Genomic DNA, 20,371 nt, shown 5'->3' with positions numbered 1-20,371 from the left:
CCTGCCTATGCAGGGGGTCGGACTCGATGATCTATTGAGGTCCCTTCCGACCCTAACATCTATGGATCTTTCCCAGCTATGTGCATGTCTGTAGTTGCACATGGCACTTACTTTGTCCTGTTCCTGGCAGCCCCAAGTAGCCCTTTGCAGGCTGGAACGCTGTCAGCCTGCAAGGGGAAACCTGGATCCCTGCATAATGCTGTGAATCCAGGAAAAATGCTGTCCCAGAGTCATGCAACCTAGCACCAAGATTTGATCCCATTCCGGGACTCTCCTGCCCAATTAGGGATGGGTGGTCACCCTATGAGGATGGGGAAGGGGGAGAGAGAGAGAGTCTTCCTTACTCTAGGTCATCCTATCTTCTGAATGGTTCTTTCTATCTTAAATTTTGCCAGCTGTGAGTCTTGTTAAACTGGAATTGAACAATATACCACAATATATCACTCTTTCTTGGAGTGAGCTTATAGGGAGAGAGACTTAATGAGGAGTAAAATTCTTTCAGAAAGGCTAAGATCCCAAGTTCAAAATAATGCAAATTACACAGCTAACATCACTTAAACCCACCATAACTTTGACTCTCCTACCACTTTAAACTTACCTTCCATCCACCCAACAGTACTCTTCATGCCCAGTTTAAAATGTAGTCTGCAGAGCTCTCTACATTTTTAAAAGTAAAACAGCTGTGTTCATAAGGTGACAACTTGTATGTGGAATGTACTACAGCACCTTAGTTTTGTATTCACCAATATTACATGGGACTCCATAGACTCTGTTGTATTATTCTGCTTGAGGACATGTTTAGGAGGCAGCTTGGCATACTAATCCATAGCACTACTTATTTTACTAACAGAAGCATCTCTGTCTACACTGGTTATAGTCCAAAAATGGCAAAGAGCCTTGTGAGTTTGTAGTGTAAACAAAAGCAGTTGGGATGGAATGGTGCACAGTCATTGTAAGGAAGGTAGTCTTCTGGCCAGCTAAAATGTTCCTAGATTTCAGTCTCTTTTAAAATAATTTTCATAACCCCTTATAGAATTTGGTTTTAGCTGTCTGAAAGATTTCTCTTTGTTGAGAAATAATGATTTTTTGATGTCATGAGAGATGCATGGCTTCCAGAATAATAAAGGTGTACCTGTGTGCCCTGAAGGAACAATTTATTGGGCAGTTTCTGGTTAGCATTAGGGTATTGTTGATTGGATAGGAGGTCAGATTTTCAGGTGAGCTAAACTGGGAATGTATACACTCTTGAGGTTTTTGAACGTCTAAAATTTTTTAACTCTGGATTTTCAAGTTTTACAAAAGTGTCTGCCTTCCTGAACTCCCACCTTCCTTATAGATTTTGTCCTTAACACTGCACCTGAAATGACTTGTAGTATGTTTGCTCATCTGTACCTTTAGTTTAACCAAACTTCTTGTCTTTGCATTTTCTTTAAGTTCATTGAAAATGTTTTGAACCCTCATCCCTTCCCAGATGCACTGAATCATTTGCCTTATTTTCCAGGAAAAAAATCTACATTTGCATAAGATTGTAGATGTGAAAATTTGGGTGGATTTAGTTTTCTTTGGATAAAGTTAGGATTGTAGTAGAAAGTGAGCTTATAGGAATGGTTCAACCAGGGTGATAGAGAAATTGGTTACAGTACTATTACAGGATATTTACACATGGAAAGCAAGTTGCTTAAAGCATCCTGTAGAAAAATTCATTGCTACAGCCTTTATTAGAATCTAGATCTTCTGCCTGTTAAACCCACATTTAATTCAGTAGGCCTCCAGAACTACTCTTTGCTACCTCATACATGCACACATTAACTTAACCTAATTCTGGTTCACATATGAAATGCAATAATAATATCTATTTTTGGGTTTTGCCAGGCTAGCTGGTGCTGCTGCTGTTACTCAAGATGCTCAGAGCAGGTAATAAAGACAGTTAACCACATTTCTGAAGCTGGGGAGGCAGGTGGTTTTTAAATAGTGTTTTAGGTTTGAATATTGGTAAGCTGGTATGTTTCATCTTAAGATGGTGATAGGTAACCAAGAAACTAACATACCTAAGAGTAGACAGATAAATTTAAGAGGGCCTGCTAGCATCTTTGTACTTGATCCTGGACTCAGGAGGTTATAAAGATAATCACTCTTCAATTTTAAACAATGCCCTCAAGGTTATAGAATGAGTCATTATCCAAAATTCAGAATTTAGAATTCAGATGTTACTGGTTCTCATCCTTATATTTAGATGACAATTCTATGCTGTTTTGATTTATTTGCCATACTGTGGCTCTGCACTGATTTTAGGGAACTTGTTCCTCAAGAAATTTGAAATATAGTTTGAATAAAAGACTAAACAAATTTAACATTGAATGTGATGGTTTTCAGTAAGGACTAGGGGTTTTGGAACCCTGATTTGAGATTTTTTTTTTTTAAGGGACCTGATTATCAGAGACCAGGTATTCAGTGATTTCTGAAAATAAAGCTCTTCTGAGTTACTTAAAACAGACTTCCAGATCACTAGTCATTTCTAAAAATCTTGTTTGAAAAACACAGTTAGCATTAGTAATGAATACTGGATTACTGAATCCTCTAATCTGACTGGGTGTTTATCAGACTCTGGTTATTTGAATGCCAAGGTTTGGAAGAGACTGCTGCCGAAGGTGGTTCAAGCACCTACTTTGAACGCCTTCAAGAGACATTTGGATGTCTATTTCAGTGGGATCTTATGACCCCTGCTGACTTCCTGCCCTTTGGGCAGGGGGCTGAACTCGATGATCTTCCAAGGTCCCTTCCAGCCCTAATGTCTATGAATCTGTGGATTTCATATAGCGTAGTGATCTAGTGTGTCTGCAGTATCCTGCTTTGTCTTAAAAATCCTACTAAAAATACCACAGGGCAGAGTCCGTCTTGTTTGGGGCCCTGCATAAAACAGTATTCATTATTAGTGCTTATAAGGGGAGCAGAATTTCCTCTGGATTAAAAAAAAAAAATCTCCCTCCCCTTCTTCCCACTCTGGGAGACTCCTGCACTGCAACCTAGAGTTGCATTAGTAAATGTTGGTTATATGTCTAAGATTAGATCAAACGGTTGGCATCCCCTCATCCATGTACTGTATCTATAACTATGCCTAATGATATGTAGATGACCTCCTACTTTTGAGCTCATAGAGAAAGTGAAAGAAGGTGCGCTCTGGCAAGTGAGTTAGGTCACATTTAAATAAATCAGAACATATAACTCTAGTGGAAAAATAAACTCATTCATGTGGATCCAGATGCGGAGAGTCCTAGGTTCAGTGAAGTACTCCCTCCTCTGACCATCCCCTAGCCTACTGAAGAAATTATTATCAAAAAGTTTATAAGCCAGATGTTCCAGTTGTTCCCTAATAAAATTTATTCTGAAAATAGGTCACCTGTTTTTCCCCAGAGGACCTACAGTATCATCTGACTTAACAGCCTTATAAAATCAGGCCAGTGGGTGTTTCTGTCAGTCACCTCAGACATTCTGTCCCTTGGATTTAGTAGTGGTAGATGTTTTGTCAGAGAGAGAGAGAGAACCACAGAGATGCCAAGATTTTCAAACATAGGGACTTAAAGTTAGGCACCCTAAGCCATTTTTACATGCACTCATGAAAATAGAATAATCCATTTTTATTTATTTACTTAGTGAGAAAATTTTGATGTCCTGCCCCCCAAGATCCGGCCACCTTAATGTCCTCAAGGGTTGGAATTTAAATTGACCTGAGTTTACATGCTGGAAAGAAAGAAAAACATATATTTCAGCCCCTTTAAAAGGCAAGGATAGTTGCTGTTCAGGAAGGTGCATCAGTCATACAATGTGAATGATCCTATAGGTGAGCTAAATTGCATTAATTTAACACCTAATGAAGCTGCATTTAAAGTTGGAGTGGTTTTGCTACATGTATTGCTACAGAATGTAACAGTTGCAATTGTAGCTGTTTATATCAGTATTCTTTGACAACAGTGTAGTTGTTACATAGGTCTGTACCCTAAAATAATCCCTCATGTTGATCCTTTATGAGGAACTGACTTTATGTGCTTCAAAAATACTTCTAGAGGAATTATGATTCAGAAAAAAGGCATGGTTAAGATAACCACATTAAAAACTGCATTTATTAGCAATTAAAACTCGTTTGCGTCTATCTTTGTGGGAATGCCAGTAGTTTTGCCTTTAGGAACTTGTTTTAGAATATTGTGCCAACCATATACCTCCCTAGGCTTGCTCATACTAGTATTCTCTGGCACAGCGATTAAAAAATGTCTCGCACAGGAATTTCCCTGAGTATGTTCAGCCCAAACTGAAACTTCACTTAATGGAGCAATTTATTAAATAGTGTGAGGAGAGTCAAGTGACCATCAGCTGGTGTAAGTTTGTATGATCAATACAGTCACAGGGTCTCAGGTATGCAAGAGCTGGAATCACTACAAACATATGCCCTGCTCTGAAGATATCCTGGCTGTAATGTAACTATGTAACTCAGCACGAATTCAAGTTCATGAGAACGTACTTTAATAAGACACCTGTATTTCAAATGTTAGCTTCACCTCATAATTGCCCTGTTGCACAATGTGCATGTATGTCTACACAGTTGCCCTCTCCATTTAGAGGGTTTTTTCCCATTCCTCAAACAATGTTTTGCAATTTCTATAATTACATGTTTCACTTATAAAGTAAGTGCCTAATTAACTGAAACAAACTAACCTGTTTGGCTTATTTCAACTAACGTTCATGCTAATGACCATAATATTTTAAAGTTATGGTCAGCATTTAGCAAATGTGCCAACATATTTTTAAGTGAACAACAGTACAGCTGAAGTGCTGGCTGTAAATAAGGAGAAATATCCTTTACTTTACAATGCCAAATACCAAAACCCAGACTTTAAGCTACATTTGGCAGTTATATTAGTAAAATAACAACATTGAAATTATGGAGGTCATAATTTTTTGTGCACAAAATTTAATAACCTTGTGGCATTTGTCTAATAAAGTTTTCTGTTTAGAGATTATGATGCTGGGTGTCAATTATCGTTTTGGACCCAAAAGGAGCAGCTAAACTAGCCATTATTGATCTCTCTCTCTCTCTCTCTCTCTCTCTCAGCAGGGAGACACAACATCTTTCATCTTTGTCCCCAGACCAACTATCCCTAGAAAAGGCAACCTTGTCCAAATTGCAGTGATTGTGGACAGTTAAATATAAACAACAGTCCTTTCTATGAAACCACAAAAATCACTATCTCCTTTTTTTTTTTTTTTTTTTTTTTCCCCCCCCGAAGGTTTTATCATAGATTAGTTTTTCCCTTGTCATGCACATAACTTTGACAGGAGAGCTGGTCAATACCATTCAAATGAGAACTGTCACAGCACAGTAGCCTACAATATAGATCTTTTCCCTTTCATGATAACTTATCTATCTCTGTTCTAGTTTCAAGGCATGTGCCAAGCTTTTGATTTGGGGAAAAAAGGTGATTTGTTGGCTTCATTCATGTTGGAAACGCAGCAGGATACAGCAGTGTGTGTGTGTGTGTGTGTGTGTGTGTGTGTGTGTGTGTGTGTACACACGTGTGCACACACCTTGATTGGTCTACTTGATTAATATGATTTAATATTCTCAAAACATGTTTCAATTCAGGCAAGCAAAAGCTTGAATGTGCTGGGCTGTGACTCACTAGACCTGTTAGCTGCCTCCTATTAGTTGTGCAATAAAGATTTAATATTTTCCTTTAATTTTTATTTGACCTTGTGCTACATTCACTCTCTTGTTGTGTTTTTAAGACTGCATTTTCCCATTAGTATAAGTAATTGGTATGAAAAACTGATTTTTTTCGGATTGATGCACTCGTTTTCTGATACTTTCATAAGATTTTTGGTTTTTGTAAATATTGTTGGGGGTAAAGCTGCAAAATTAGCCAGCCCCCTGCCAGAGGAAGAAACATCCTTATCCAAACTAACCTGTACAAATCCATCATCTAACGTATTAGTAAAACTTCAGTCAACCCTGACACAACCGTAAGACGTAACACCCTAACCTGACACAGGTCAAGTAAGGGGACAATGGCAGCCAATGTCCTGTGTTGCAAGAATTGTTAAAATATGCCTGTGGGATCCAAGGAAAGTTTGAGAGTTTCTTTTGCATGTAGGAGATGAGATAAACATAATTACAAAGATTGTTCATCTAGCCCTGTCTCCTGTACATAATCCTTCCCTTGCAACAAGCCTAGAGATTCTGTTCTTTACCTGTTTAAGTCCTCAAGGTGACAGTGATACACTATTTCCGTAGGCCCACACATACCCATCTCCTCTTGCATTATGAGAATAGGTGGTCCCTCTCCTGGGCCTCCAGACACTGCTACTGTCCAACCACCTCTCTGTAGACTTCTCTTTCAGGGTGATGGATTATCCAATTTTGAGTTTGTATCCCCGTCTTGTTACACATGCACCCACATGCGCGCACACGTGTGTGTGTGTTTGTATATGTATATATGATAGGTGCATCTGGATACCCCAGGCAGCTCTAAGAATCTTTAATAATACAGTCAATCAAAGAAACAAGTAGCAGCTCCATAACAGCACTAGTTAATTTTGCAGCTTTATCCCCAACAATATTTTCAAGGGTCTCCTTGGAGACCAAACACATTCATCACTTTGGTGTTTCTGAGCCTATATCTACTTAATGCAGGAGTAGGAGAGAAGCATTCCAATGACCCTAAAGCTAGGGACAGACATTACACACAAACTGGTTTAAGTGATCAGAAACTGATTTAAACCTGTAACAGAACAGATGTTCAGTGCACATAAACCAGTGTGAGAAAAACCTGGTTGAATGTAGCATCAGGCTCAACTGATTTGGCTTAAACTGGTTTATGCAATGTCTGTCCTAGACCCCTTGCTGGTTTAAGATTACACCAGAGCCCCCCAGTATTTCAACATGCTCTCTGCTCCACAGCTCGGCTGGCCCCTTCCCTCTGCTCCCTGGCTGCAGCATCATAAGTCTCTGCAGGCATCTGCTTGGCTTCTACTCTCCCCCCGACTCTCTGCTAAGCAGGCATTCCCTGTCCCTCACAGACATCTCAGCATTAGCTAGCAGACCACATGCTGGCTATCTCTGAGTTGTGGCACATGGATCAAAGGCAGAATCAACAGATCACTGGTAATGTCCCTCTGTTTTCTTAATGGGGTGATGAACACTGAGTTAAGGGTGATAAACATTCCCCACTGGGCTGTCCAGGAGGTGGGGGTCCCCTCTGTAATCAGTGTCCTGTCCAGGCCTGGCCACACCCCCCTTAGCTCTTCTCTGTGCAAGGGAAGGGAGGACAGCTCTAGCACACCCTGGCTTCTAGTCTGAGCCACTGTAGGCATGTGCCTGAATTTCTGGGATGTCTGTCTGGTTACAAAACTGATTTAGCCCAGCCAGGTTAGACTAAACTGCATAGATTGAATCAATTCAGGCTCAGGCTTTTTGAATGTCTTGAGTTTACAAGCTCTTGCTTCAACTGACTGCAGAGCCTGCAGCACTATTTCCTAGCCCTGGAAAAGAGCTCACTGGCTTCAGGATATAATGTGAAGGAGTTCCTATAGAGATTGTCACTGGTGACATAGGGAGTGACTGCCAGGCAGTATTTGCCTAGCTCAACCAAGGAAGAACAATGGGGTGGTCCCTTTGGCAGTCCATGTTTGCTGATTTACATCATTGTAGCACTATAAATGAGAAGACTTGCATAACTGTTTCCCACTATTAGTGTGGCTGAACTAATGCTAGCAACAGTGAAAATGCTAGTCTAGATAGGCTGAGGTATTTGGGATGGTCTTCTGGGTTAAGTACAGGCAGTCAAAAAGCCTGAGGCTGAATTGATTCAGTCTTTGCAGGTTAGTCCAGTCCAAGCTGCAAAGATTGAACCCATAAGCAAATGAACAGACATTCACTTTTGATTCAGGAAATGCAGCTACATGCCTGCAGCAGCTCAAGCCAGATGCCTGGGTGGGGGAGGATGCGCTACAGCCTGGCTCTCTGGCACATAGTCAGCATGGGCTGTGTATTCGTTTCCTTTTCCTGCTGCCAAAGGTCTCTGGGATTCGCAGTCCAGACGTGCAGCAGCAGGACTCTGCAGGATTGCTCATTACTTTCTCTTTCTGCTTCCAGGTGCCTCTGGGATTTGTAGTCTAGTCACAGCCAGTACTAAGTAAGCAGGGCAGGACAGCTCCATACTCGGGACAAGGGATGTTTAACACTCACTTCCCTGGACCCAGACCCCAGCTGGGTTTGCCTGAGGGGACCAGTGAGCCAGCCCTCGCTGCTCAAGCTAGGGAGCAGAGGAGGAGGGCTGGCTCTGGTCTCTTGAGCAGACAGCACAGCCCAGGGCTGCAAAATGCTGGGATTCTGGGGGACTTTGATTTAACTTGAAGCAGGAAAGGGTTTGAGACAGAAGTTTCATAAACCAGTTCGACCTAAATCAGTTACGTCTGATACTACATTCAACCAGGTTCATCTTAAATCAGTTTCAGCCCTTTTGAAACTGGTTTATGTTCACTGAGCTTCTATTTTGTTACAAGTTTAAACTAGTTTCTGATCACTTAAACCAGTTTGTGTAACTTCTGTCCCTAGCCCTGGAGTAGATTCAGCAGAGATCCAGTAGGGATTTGGTGCTATACACGATATTCAGAAAAAAAAAAATGTTACATCTGCTTTGAAATTTTATTGTGAGCCAAGCACTGCAGAACATGCTTGCTACTCTAACTCCCTTTTTAAGTATTATAAAGCAACAACTGCTTTATTTGGCAATAAAACAGTATTAAATTTTGTTTTTCAAATGATTAACTTTTGTCCTACTATCCAATCAGTCTTATTGCAAAACACATTTTATGGATTAATGGTAAAGCTGTTTTAGCAAAGTTACATATGGCTTGGGGGAAGGTTTAATTTTCCTACTTTATTTCTTTTTTTAGTTAAAAAAAAAAAAAAAAAAAAGTTATATAACAAAAAATGACTTTTAAAGGGGGAGGAGGTTGTTTTTTCCCCTTCACTGACCTCTTATTTTCTGATTTTAAATATTAACTTTCTAAAATATCAGTACCAAGACATTAAAAAGAATTTTTTCATTAAAATTTTAAAGTCATACCCATTCTCAAATGTGGTGCTCTCCATTCTGGCAAGTCCTTCAGTAGCAAAATAATTAATTCAATAAAAAGCAGAAATAAAATCCAGCAATTGATTGTAAATGTGAATTGCTGTATATTGTATTTATTATTGTAGTAATGCAAAACTTGAACAGTGCTATGCGAGGATCTAATTTGCTGAGACCTGCTAAATGTACTTAGAATTGGTAATGTATTGAATTTTGAAGCATGTTCTGTTGTTTTTGTATACAGACTCATGAGATTTGAAGTATATTCTGACAACATTTCACTTTCTATGTTGCTTTGAATACACTGTTCCACTGAAATACCCAGCAATTATGTATTTCTCTGTGTAGGCACCCCAAGTTACTATCTTATTGTTTCAGTATATATTAACTATACTTCTTGGAAGTGTATCTTTATTTATCACATGCACCCTTCAAAAAGGGATGAGAGGTTGTTTTAAATAATTAACTTTTTCCTAGTATTTTAACAATGCTTTAGGACATACAAGCTGGAAAAATTTACTTTGCCTTTAGTTGCATAGTCCTGGTACTGTACTTTTAATTTGCAGTAATTTTTATCTAGTGCTGTTTTGAAAGAAGTATATGTTTAAATATAAAAATCCTTCAGGCTGTTTCAGAAACCAGATTTAAAAGACAGAACTACAAGAATACCATGTTTCACTTGTTACTTATAGTATACATAATTGCATATATAAAATTATTCTCTTGGAACTAATGTGCTTTCAGCTTTCTATCCTGACAAAACACTTTTCTGTTTACTTTTTAAAGCAGGATTGCTTTGTAACACCATCTGTAAGTTTTTGAAGACGTGCAATGTTTTTAATCTGTTTAATCTTCCCTATGGGACACTATACTGATTTCTTCTTATTACTGTTTCCACAGGTGACATCAAAGAAATGCCATGGAGCAGTCAACTCAGAACTCATAGTTGCCCATCAATCGCTCAGTAGTCAGTGTAGATTCTGTTTTTACAATCAGCAGCTACATCTGGCTACTGGGTCTCTGATGACATCTTGTAGCTTCCACATGGTTTGCTGAAGATTATTTATCACTCTATGATGAAGTGATCTTTGTGGCTCCAAGATACAAAATAAATAATGAGTTATCCCTTGGAAATGATAAATATCTAATAAGGACTGAAATATTTGTTACATACAGTGCATAGTTTGGATTTGTTAGAAAATTATGGGGAGGTAGGGAGGGGCTGTTTTGGTTTTGTTTTGTTTTAAGGAAAGTGTCACTATTTTCTCCAGCATGTAGTCATGTGGCCTGTAATATAAATATAGTTCTCTACTGTTCCAAAACCTTCTGGCTAAGGAAGGAAGTATAGAAAAGACCTACCTGATGATTTATTTTGATTTGGTATGCTTGATAAAACACACTTTCTGATATGTCAAACCACAGGTTTGGAAGAATGAGCACCATAAGCAGTAGTGTGTGCTTTCAGAGCCATTTGGAGAAGTGTAAGGATCAGACACTAGAAGACTCTCCAGGTTTGGGGCATGAACCTGGCATACAATGTAGATTTCTGTATTTCTTAAGCAACAGCTACATTGTCTGCTGGGTTTCAAGCTGCCTGGAAATTCAAAACAAAATGGTATCCTACTTATCCTATAGGACAAGTATTACATGTGGTATACCAGTCCATTGACTATGCTTATTGCAACCTGAGCGGAGAGTTAGTTAATGTGTTGGCACACTAGACTTTCACTTCTGTAACTAAATTTCTCAAACTGCATCAAAAGTGAAAACAAATGTTATCTTCACCTGTGCAAATTAATATACAGCAAAATGATGCAGTGACTGTAAGTTTCAGTTTGAGAAGCTGAAGGAGAGGACTAGAATAACAGAAGGCTATTATGGATCAGGCTTGAAAAGGGCAACGACAGCTGTGTGGGGAAGTTTGCACAGCATGTGCTAAATACTCTGTGCCTGATTCCAGTTTGTGGTGTTAACCTCTCATTGACAACTTGCAGTGCATGTGCACCTTAACTATATGTTGAAAGTCATAATTGATAAGATAATTCTCGAACTTTAATTTGCCTTTGATTATACTGTGCTGGTCATGGACTTCTGGTTTGTGATAATGGATGACAGTTTTGTAGGGAGGTAGTCTCTCTGATCAAGAAGGCATTATTAATTTAGGACTCTACACTTATACCAATTACAGGAGGCATATCAAAGATACCGCTACTTGAATACAATAATGTAAGAGGCAGAAGGGATCTGTAAATATAATGCGACAGCAAAATTATGTCTTAAACTTCAAATAAAGCTGCTAATTAAACATGCTGTGTGTCTGATTGTATTTGCTCTACTGATATGGATTGCTTTCAGATATCATAGGTCAATGAGAGGCTGTTTAACATTACTAAATGCAATGTCTGCTGTGAAAAGCTCTTTTTAACACTTGCATAAGCCATCTGTGTGCTCTCTGCCATCTCTGTGCTCTGTATAAGAAATACACAGTTATGCATATAGTGTTTTACAGTTTAAATAGAAGGTCTGTGAATGGAAAGCAGCAAGAGGAGCACCTTATTACTGAAGGTGATTTTTTCCCCATCTTAGAATAAGCATCCCTCCCCAGTATGCTTCCTCTTTTGTATTTGTGTGTGTTCCTTAGAAAGCTCTTTTTATCTTTTTTCATAGATGTATGGTATCATTTTGGTATCTGCAGTAGTGTTTGCTATGTCCATCACTTCCATAATCTCAAAAAAATAAAATAATCAAATGGTTGGGGGGGGGGCTTGGAGGGGGTTGGGGTTTTTTTGTTTGGTTTTTTTAAGGAATACATGCAACTAATTCTTTTACTAACCTCCTATATCCCATAGCTTGTCTTACTCATTATATTCTCTTTAATGAAAGGTTGACCTGCATTATATACAGTATTTTAATAATGGCAGTAGGTTCCTAATTACATGAAGTTTTGCCACTTTACTTCAACATCAGGAGATGCTTACCTTTATTGAATGAGATCAGTGTGTGTGTGTGGATAGAAAGGGGGCAAGGGCTGCCTTATACTCTTGCTAAAACCCACAGAGGTACACTGTATTAATTCAGAGTTTCTGAACTGTTTACACAGCCACAATAAGAAAATTACCAGGGTGATTTTTTTTTTTATATGTAAACACCCCATAGTAACTCAGAATGCAGATCAGGGGTGTTCAGTGCTGAGCTCCCTCCCTTGTTCAGTTTCACTTCCCCAGGCTGTTTCAGTTAAACTCATGGTGTTGAAATCCCCTTTGTGGGCAGGTACTTCTGGTTCCCCTATCTGTCTTTGTCATGCTCCTTGTATTTGTATACAGACACCCTAAAAACTCCCTTTGACCTTATTCTGAGGTTCTTGATATATCTTCAAAAAGTTTGCTTCAAACCATCTTCATATGCTTTTATTAGCTGGTACTTATCCTCCTGTTTACATTCTTTTTTCCTTCCTCTGGTAATTCAATTGCTAACAAATATACGTATAGATTGGCATAAATGCCTAAAATTGCCACTGCTAGTAAAAAAAAAAAAAAAAAAAGTTTGTTTCTATTTAAACAGCTGTTTGAATCACAAGTTAAATCCTGTCTGTCTGCAGTGAAGCTAGTTGGGAGTCTTGCATCAAATGGCCCTAAGATTTCATCAACAGTGGACGTGTCTATATGTGTATTTATGCCGGCTTAAATTTACTGCTCAGAAAGCGGGAATAGGCTGGCATCCACATGTGCAGGAGCCCTGGGACTAAATTTAGTCTGCCTGCCATGTACCCCTGTGGCCACCAGGGGGAGCTCCAGTTGGGCTCAAGCCAGCCCCCTAGTGGCTGGGCAGACCCAGCAGGGAGGCCCCCTGGGTTACTGCACAGTAACACATCTACACATGTGCTACTGCACTAACTAATCAAGCATAAATTTGATACCTGCATTATGCAGGTATCAAATTTTATGCTCAAGTCAATGTAAGTTGCCATATTTAGTGCACAGTACAGGTGTGCACATGTAGACATGTACCCATACTGTGCAGTAATTTCGGTTACTGTGCAGTAAATGTGCACATGTAAACGTGCCCAGTATTTAGCTCAAAACTAGTAATTAAAGTTCCCTTCAGCCTTTATACACATCTAGCTCACAACAGGATCAGCTGGAAGTGCTGGCTTCTTACTTCCTCAATATACTTTCTTGTAAATTCTCCTCTGGTCACTGGAGAAAGAGTAATAGGAACAAACAATGCCAAAAATGATACAAGTTTCAAACGCATTGAATCTTAGTCTACCTAGCTTTCTTGTCAAATGCACCAATAGATATTTACATTTGAAAAAAAGAGAAGTAGAAATAATGGTCAGTGTTTTCAGAAGTGTTCACTAACTACTCCTCTGAAGTTCAAGCTTCAGCTATACAAAATGAGAACTGAGCCACTAAAGTTTAGGCCCATATCTTCCAAAAGAATCTACTGATAACTTGCTCAGACACAAGTGAAAGCCAAAGTGGAATTAAACTAAGGGTTCTACACTCCCAATTTTAAACTCTTGCTACTAAACAAAAATGCCAACAAGAATTAAGTGGGCACTTGTTGAGCCAGCTGTTACTCATGGTACTGTACAAATATTGGATGCCACAGCGATTACAGGGTGTTCTGATTTCCTTACATCGCTGTTCCCAACAAGCAGCATAATGGATCTGCTATAACCTGTTTAACTTCCTAAACTACTATTCTTCAGAAGTTGGTTCTTGTGCTTTTATTTGCTGCTTTCAGTCACCAACAGGAATTTCTTGTTGCTGTGAGTCTTCACTGCGCAAAAAAAAAAAAAAAGGGCTGAATTTAGTGGACTTTATTTTCCCAGCTGTATCCTGATTACCAATACTTAACTCTGATTTTTGTTGGGAAAATTAACTGAACTGAAAATGAAGTATTCTGAGAGCTGTTTTCCCTTGGCATACTGACCTTGATGTAGTTGCAGCACATGCTGCCAAACCTATGCCCAGAAGAATAAAAGTGTATTCTGTGATCTTTTCAGAAAGCCTTGAGTGGCTAAGTTGTTAACACTGCAATAAAGAAAAGTTATGTGAAAGGGAGGCCAACTCAGTATAGGGCTGAAAATATTTTACAAAGAAAGAAATTAAACATCCATGTGGCAACAGCTGACCTAGTAAATGAACCCTTTCACTTGACTCTCAGCTGCAGAGGAATTTGATTTTACTTGCTTTTAACAGGAGGGCTTACATTAGCATGTAAGTACATTTATTCATTTTCTGGGGTACCTAAAATAACTGTAAAAGATACTGGCATTATAGATGAATGGACCTTTTACCTTGTTCTGAACAGAATTTATGCAGACTGCATTTAATACAAAATTGCCGTCTTCCTGGCTTTTGGATTTACTAGTAATTCAACATAAACTAAGCCTAGCTGTACTTGTACCTACCTGTCCTGTATATTAGTCATCTCTGCATAAACAGCCACTACAGCCTCCTTGAATTTAAGGATGGAGCTGCTACAATGAATAGCATCTCCAAAAGTTGCAACACCTGCTTGCAGGACTGAAGAATCTGACTGCTGCTCTGTTACACAGGGCTGCAATAGCAGTAGGTGTCTCATATATACCCTATGTGGATGTCACTCTTCAAATAACTATTTTCATATTATATGGAAAGATCTGTAGGATTCTGTGCACAGTGCTTTGACTGAATTCAACTGGGCACTTGTAGACTAAGAACCATAGCCCCCAAATTCAAAGGGCCTGAGTTTCTGTCTGTATGAAAAAGGGTTGTACAGAGTGTCCCACATCATTACCTATAAAATTACAGAACAGGGACTCATTCTTCTTGACAAGCCATGCTGTATATGTACCAGATAAGACTTCAAGTCATAAACAGAATCTTGTGCATGGCCTCAGTGAATTATACCCTGTCCCAAGTAATAGGGTCACTGCTGGCAGGTGATATTGTAAAAGATTATTAATCCTTATTACTTAACAAGCCTTACTGACCAATGTGATGAATAAGATTACTGCTTCTCTCTTTATTTTTATTTTTATATGATTTTAATTTTTTTAGCTTTCTGCAAGCACTGAATGAAACTGTATTCTTTAAAAAGAGATGGAAGAGATATTTTACAAAAACAGCGCACACTTTCATGACTGATCCAGCTTAACATAAACTAGTCATTCTGCTCTCTGCTATACAATAGCAAGTTTCATTTCAGGTGGCTTTGCAGAATGGTTGCTGCACATCAACAAATAATTTGTTATAAGTTAATCATTTTTCATCTACTCTTGAAGTTTTGTTCCTTAGGTTGCTTAGTAACACATGGAGATGCTAAGCCTTCCACTTGCTTTGAATTCCAGCCTTCAGTACAAATACCTTTCCAAAATTAGTGTCTGTCAAGCTAGTGTTGCTGTAATTCAAGTCAATCAAGTTTCCTACAGTAGTTGCTAATTTTCTCATATAGAAACATTTGCAGAATAACTAACATGATGAATTTCTTTGTTCGTTTTTAGCTACAAAAACGATCTCTTAAGAATAATTTAGGAAGCACAAATTATGAAAAAAGTAAATTGTAGGTAATAGCTAGCTCACTCACTAATTTGTACATCACCAGGTGGTAATAGTCTCACTGACTTTTCAGTACTTATTTGTATTACAATGTACAGTTCCAAAGACCAAGCTGGGTTGAGCATTTAGACATTTAATTGTTTTCCCCTATCATAAGACCAGTCAGACTACAAAAAAGTACATAAATAGATGAGTTCAGACTAGTAATATTTTTGGTTTTTCAGGTTTAATTAATCTTTAAACCACTCCTATCAAGCAAGATCAAAAACATAATATATATAGTTAAAACATGTGACTAAAATGGCTTCTCTCTGTCCTCGGACATACTTTGTTTCACAGAGAAGATTGAATTTTCCCTACCTACCCTCCAATAATAATTTAATAAATCATTTAACTGAAAATACTTTCAATTACTTTCTCTTTTTAGGAAAAAAGAAATCTGTCCACATGTGTGTTTGTTTCTCCAGTGGTTCATACTGTCCATGATGGTCAGCTGTGGTGGTTTACAAAACCAACCTCAGCAGCTGAAAAGGGTATCATCTATGCTGAGACCAGGAAATATGAGCTGCTGTTCCCTTAAATGTACCTTCTCTATTCCATGAAATTCACTTAGGCAATCTGTGCATTGGAAAGAGGAGCCCATAAAAAGTTTGCTTTTATAAGACTTGCACAAAGCACTGAGACACTACAATTAATTGTGGCCTTGCCAAAATAGCTAAAAAATATCCTCTAAAACCACCGTGGTTTTGCCAATAGGGCTTCTACTTTGTAGCCATTGTCTTTCTTTCTGGTAACAAAAACCAGACTCTCTTTTGAACATTCCCACCACTACAATCCTCAGAAGCCAGCTTCAGGAAAGAGTAGCATTTAGTGGGCATGAGTTACACTACAGGATTGATTTATTAAGCACAAAACTAGAAGAGATAGCAAAGAAATTCTCTCTTTTTTTATGAATAAATAACCTGGAAGGAAGTGGTTTATATTGAACTACAGGCCTCAGGTGTTCTTACTGTGTTCTTTCCAGCTGGACAGGTATAGTCTTCCCCTGTGTTAAAAAAACCACATGGTTCCCTGACTCAATCAGATACACAGCTTCAAACATTTTTGGTTTTTCTGTTTTGCACAGAATTAGTTTTTCCTGTTAAACAGAGCTGTCATTTTTTAAGATAAAGCATATTGAATCATGAAAATAAACATGCAAGTTTAATTGCATCTAAGTTAATAGTACATAACCGGTCTGATTACTAAAGTTTTAGAAAGGAAATAAAGCCGAAGGGTGTTAAGTCAGACAGTATATATACCCACTTGGTTAAGGCATCAAACTGCTGATAACCTCTATTGCAGCCCATATTTCCAGCTACAGGACATAACAATTAGAGAAGGATTCAGGGGTAAAGGAAGTAGAACATCCCAGGAACCATAGCTTTACTAAGTGTTTTGATCTCCAACAGTTACCTGAAAACCTAATGAGAAGACATGTTTTCATAAGGGTGGAATAAATCACCTTATGCCTTTAAAGCTCTGACCTTTCTCTCCCACTTTTTCTAATGTAAACACAGTGCTGTTTATTTGTATTAAGGTAGCAAAAAAGGCCTCCATGAGCTTGAGAGACTGTAAGGGACCATAATTGACTCAATGAACTCCCAACTAAAACAGACAAAGACGTATTATTAATCATCTCCTTTGTACTGATAAGGAAACAAGGCTCTGAGAAATGCCAAGAGTTAGATGTATAAAGGGACTAGGCATTATAATACGCCTACGTTTCAGGCAGCTACAACAGAAGCCAGAGGCCTAAGCATGGTGCTGAGCATGCTTACTGGCTTGGACCCTTTAAGGGACACAGATGGGGAGCTAGCTGGATCTTCACGGGCATGAGGTAGGCACCAACTGGCTTCACACATGCATGTGCGCACACTCTGTTCAGGGCCCCTCAACTTCAGACACACCTGTTTAGGGCCTTTCACCCTTGCTGATGCAATCTTAGGCATGTGTGGCGGTCAAGCATAGGTTTCTGAAGTTCAAAAATGTTTGTTTTAGATACCTAAATGTAATCTAAAAAGTAGTTGCCTAACTTCTTTAATACAGTGGCACCCAATCTTCAACCCTACAGCCTGGAAGACTGAAACAGGGTCAATGCATAGCATCAATTCACAGATGTGATCGAGAACACTGCTGCAGTCTCCCTCCCATCCCTCTGCAAATGCATGGATCCATTCACACATGGATCCATCTACATGCTGACCCAATCCCATATGCTGGATCTGGCCATGTGCAGGAGTGACTCTGTATGCCATACAATATAGCACGCTGGGCAGTATTATCTGGCCCACAGGGGGTCCTCATAGTCCAGAAACATGGCAGCAAGGGAATAGTTCAGATGAACAATGTATGAGGGTTTAGATGAACATGCTCTGAAACAAAGCATGTTCTGTAAGTTGTGTCTATGAAGCTCCCAGCCTATTGCTGTTTTCAGAATGGGAGTGGGGAAAGGGAGCAGAGGGAGTTTGGTCTGGGGTTTTTTCAGCTGGTGCTAAAAAGTGGGCTGGGTGGATTGGAGTCCAGTCCACCCACCTCACCCTTCAGGGCCAGCTGGGGAACCCCAAGAATGAGCTCCCTCTGCTCCCTTTCCCCTCTCCAACTCTGAAAATAGCTCCCGGGCTGGGAGCGGGGGAGCGGCATTGCTATGGAGACTGGGCTGCAGGCTCGCAGCAAGCAGCTGGCATCCCCAACTCCTGGACCCAACCGCGAACTGCAGTTGGGTCCAGAAGATTGTTGCAACTCACAGTGCTTCCTGCAAAGTGCTATGAGTTGCAACAGGGAGCTGCTCTTCTGTCTGCACCTTGTGGGAGCAGGAACTGAAATCCAGGTCCCCCATCTCCCCTCTGAGTCTCTCAGTGACTAAATTAGAGTCATGTTCTTTTTGTCATGCTTGCTTTCATTCTCACACTCTCTCTTGCTCACATTGGCCTTACTAATTTTTGCATTCTTTTGCTGCTATGGAGCCCAGATTCAACAGGAGCTGTGGAGAGTTCTCAGCTGCCCATTGTAAGCTACAGCTTGGACATTAGAGCATGCTTGTGAAAGCAAAGGTGTCTGGATGCTCTCATGCTGAGGAAGAAACTGAATTTCAGTTGCCCACTTCCTAGGTAATTGCTCTAACCACTGTTGCATTATACAAAAGGTGGACAGTAATGGCACCACCCTACTTCAAAAGGAAGTCACTGCACCTGATTTTGTGCAGACGCTGACTCTGTCATTTTGTGTGTGTTGGGTACAAGCAGAGAACACCTACTTGATTTCACCAAAGGTGGCTGGCTGTTCTTTTCTAGATGCCTAGACAGCCAGATTTACATGCATACATGATTGTCCCGAAAATGCGACTTACATATAGAGTGGCATTCTATTTCTGGTCACATATGTGGGTAGGGCTATGCACACAGGACTAGAGTGCCAACCTCTGTAAGTGGTGTTTTGGGGACTTAGACAAGCATGTCAATGACAAAGTCCAGCTGTCAAAGCACCCAAAAAAGAATAGAATGCCACCCCAAGTTTCTGAAGACACAAAAACTTTATATGAGGAAAATGCTGAGCTGCTCAGCCCCGGCAAGATTGGTGCAGTTTTGGGCATACCTGAGGCACGTCTAGTTAGGTAAATATATTTAGGCCCTTTAGAGGTTAAGCAGTAGCTGAGTAGATGCTTTCAGGACCACAGTTTGGGATGTAGGTGAAAGTAAAGTTCTTAAGTCCTTCATTCAGAAAGGTTATACATGATGTCCGTGACAGGGAAACTGCACCCAGAGTGTCTGCACCCCACTTTGACACTGAAACCACAAGACAATCTGCCATCTTCATAGAAACCAGTAGTAGTAAGTTTTCATTTTTAATCAAGTTAACGAGCCTGGCCATTTGTCAGTTAGGGAACGTTTAAGGTTTTTTCTATGTTACTGTGCTGTCACCTACTGAAATTACACATGGAAACTACAGCTTACCAGCTAGGGGTTCAAAGCACTTCTGCCTTCAGAAGCAAGATGATCATTTTGGTGGTATTCTATGACTCATTTGTGCTATGCATATCAAGATACTTAGACCATCACTGCAATTATATAAAAGTTATTATACAAAGATGATTCTATTCCAAAAAAAGCCAAGCTATCCATTACATGCATTATATTACTATGCTGGATTGTCCACAAAGCCTCAAGCCTTCAACGGTTGCTTTCAGATTGCATCAGTACACACCTGTGGAAAAAAAGCTGAGAATCCCCTGTACTAGTCTTACTGTCATTAGTAGTAACATAAGAGTTGAGTCCTCTTCACCCCCCACCTGCCATCAGCAGGGCCCTTCTTGCACTAGGAGCTGCTCTACAGACTCATAGAATGAGTCAACCCCATGCTCCAAACCACTTACAATCTCATTAAATATAAATATGCTAAAAATGGAAGGGGAGGGAAGGGGGCTAGGGTGGGGGAGGTAACAGGACAGCATAGGGCAGGGAAGCTGGAGGAAAAGGGATACCTAGTTCAATATGAAATGGCACCTGGCTAAATGTCAATGCTTTTTAAAGGTATATATGAAAGAGAAATACTGATATTAGGTGGTGTGCACCATAGATTGCAGAGAACAAAGAATGACAGACATATGGAGAGATTTCCATACATGTCAAGACAACATGGTATATTCAATGGTGCCAGGAA

At 39.6% G+C, this 20,371-nt stretch overlaps 1 long non-coding RNA gene across 1 annotated transcript in view; it reads left to right on the top strand.

Moving 5' to 3' along the window:
- LOC112548240 overlaps positions 1-11,429 on the top strand; it is a 33,537-nt gene extending 22,108 nt beyond the window's left edge. Inside the window, exon 3 of the long non-coding RNA XR_003092066.1 lies at positions 10,026-11,429. This is a non-coding gene — a long non-coding RNA (uncharacterized LOC112548240). The remainder of the gene's footprint in view (positions 1-10,025) is intronic.
- The last annotated feature ends 8,942 nt before the right edge of the window (positions 11,430-20,371 follow it).

The sequence above is a fragment of the Alligator sinensis genome, unplaced genomic scaffold, assembly GCF_000455745.1.
Source record: "Alligator sinensis unplaced genomic scaffold, ASM45574v1 scaffold1113_1, whole genome shotgun sequence".
NCBI lineage: Eukaryota > Metazoa > Chordata > Crocodylia > Alligatoridae > Alligator > Alligator sinensis.
The sequence above is the reverse complement of the archived record's forward strand: the minus strand, read 5'-3'. Positions and strand labels throughout refer to the sequence as shown.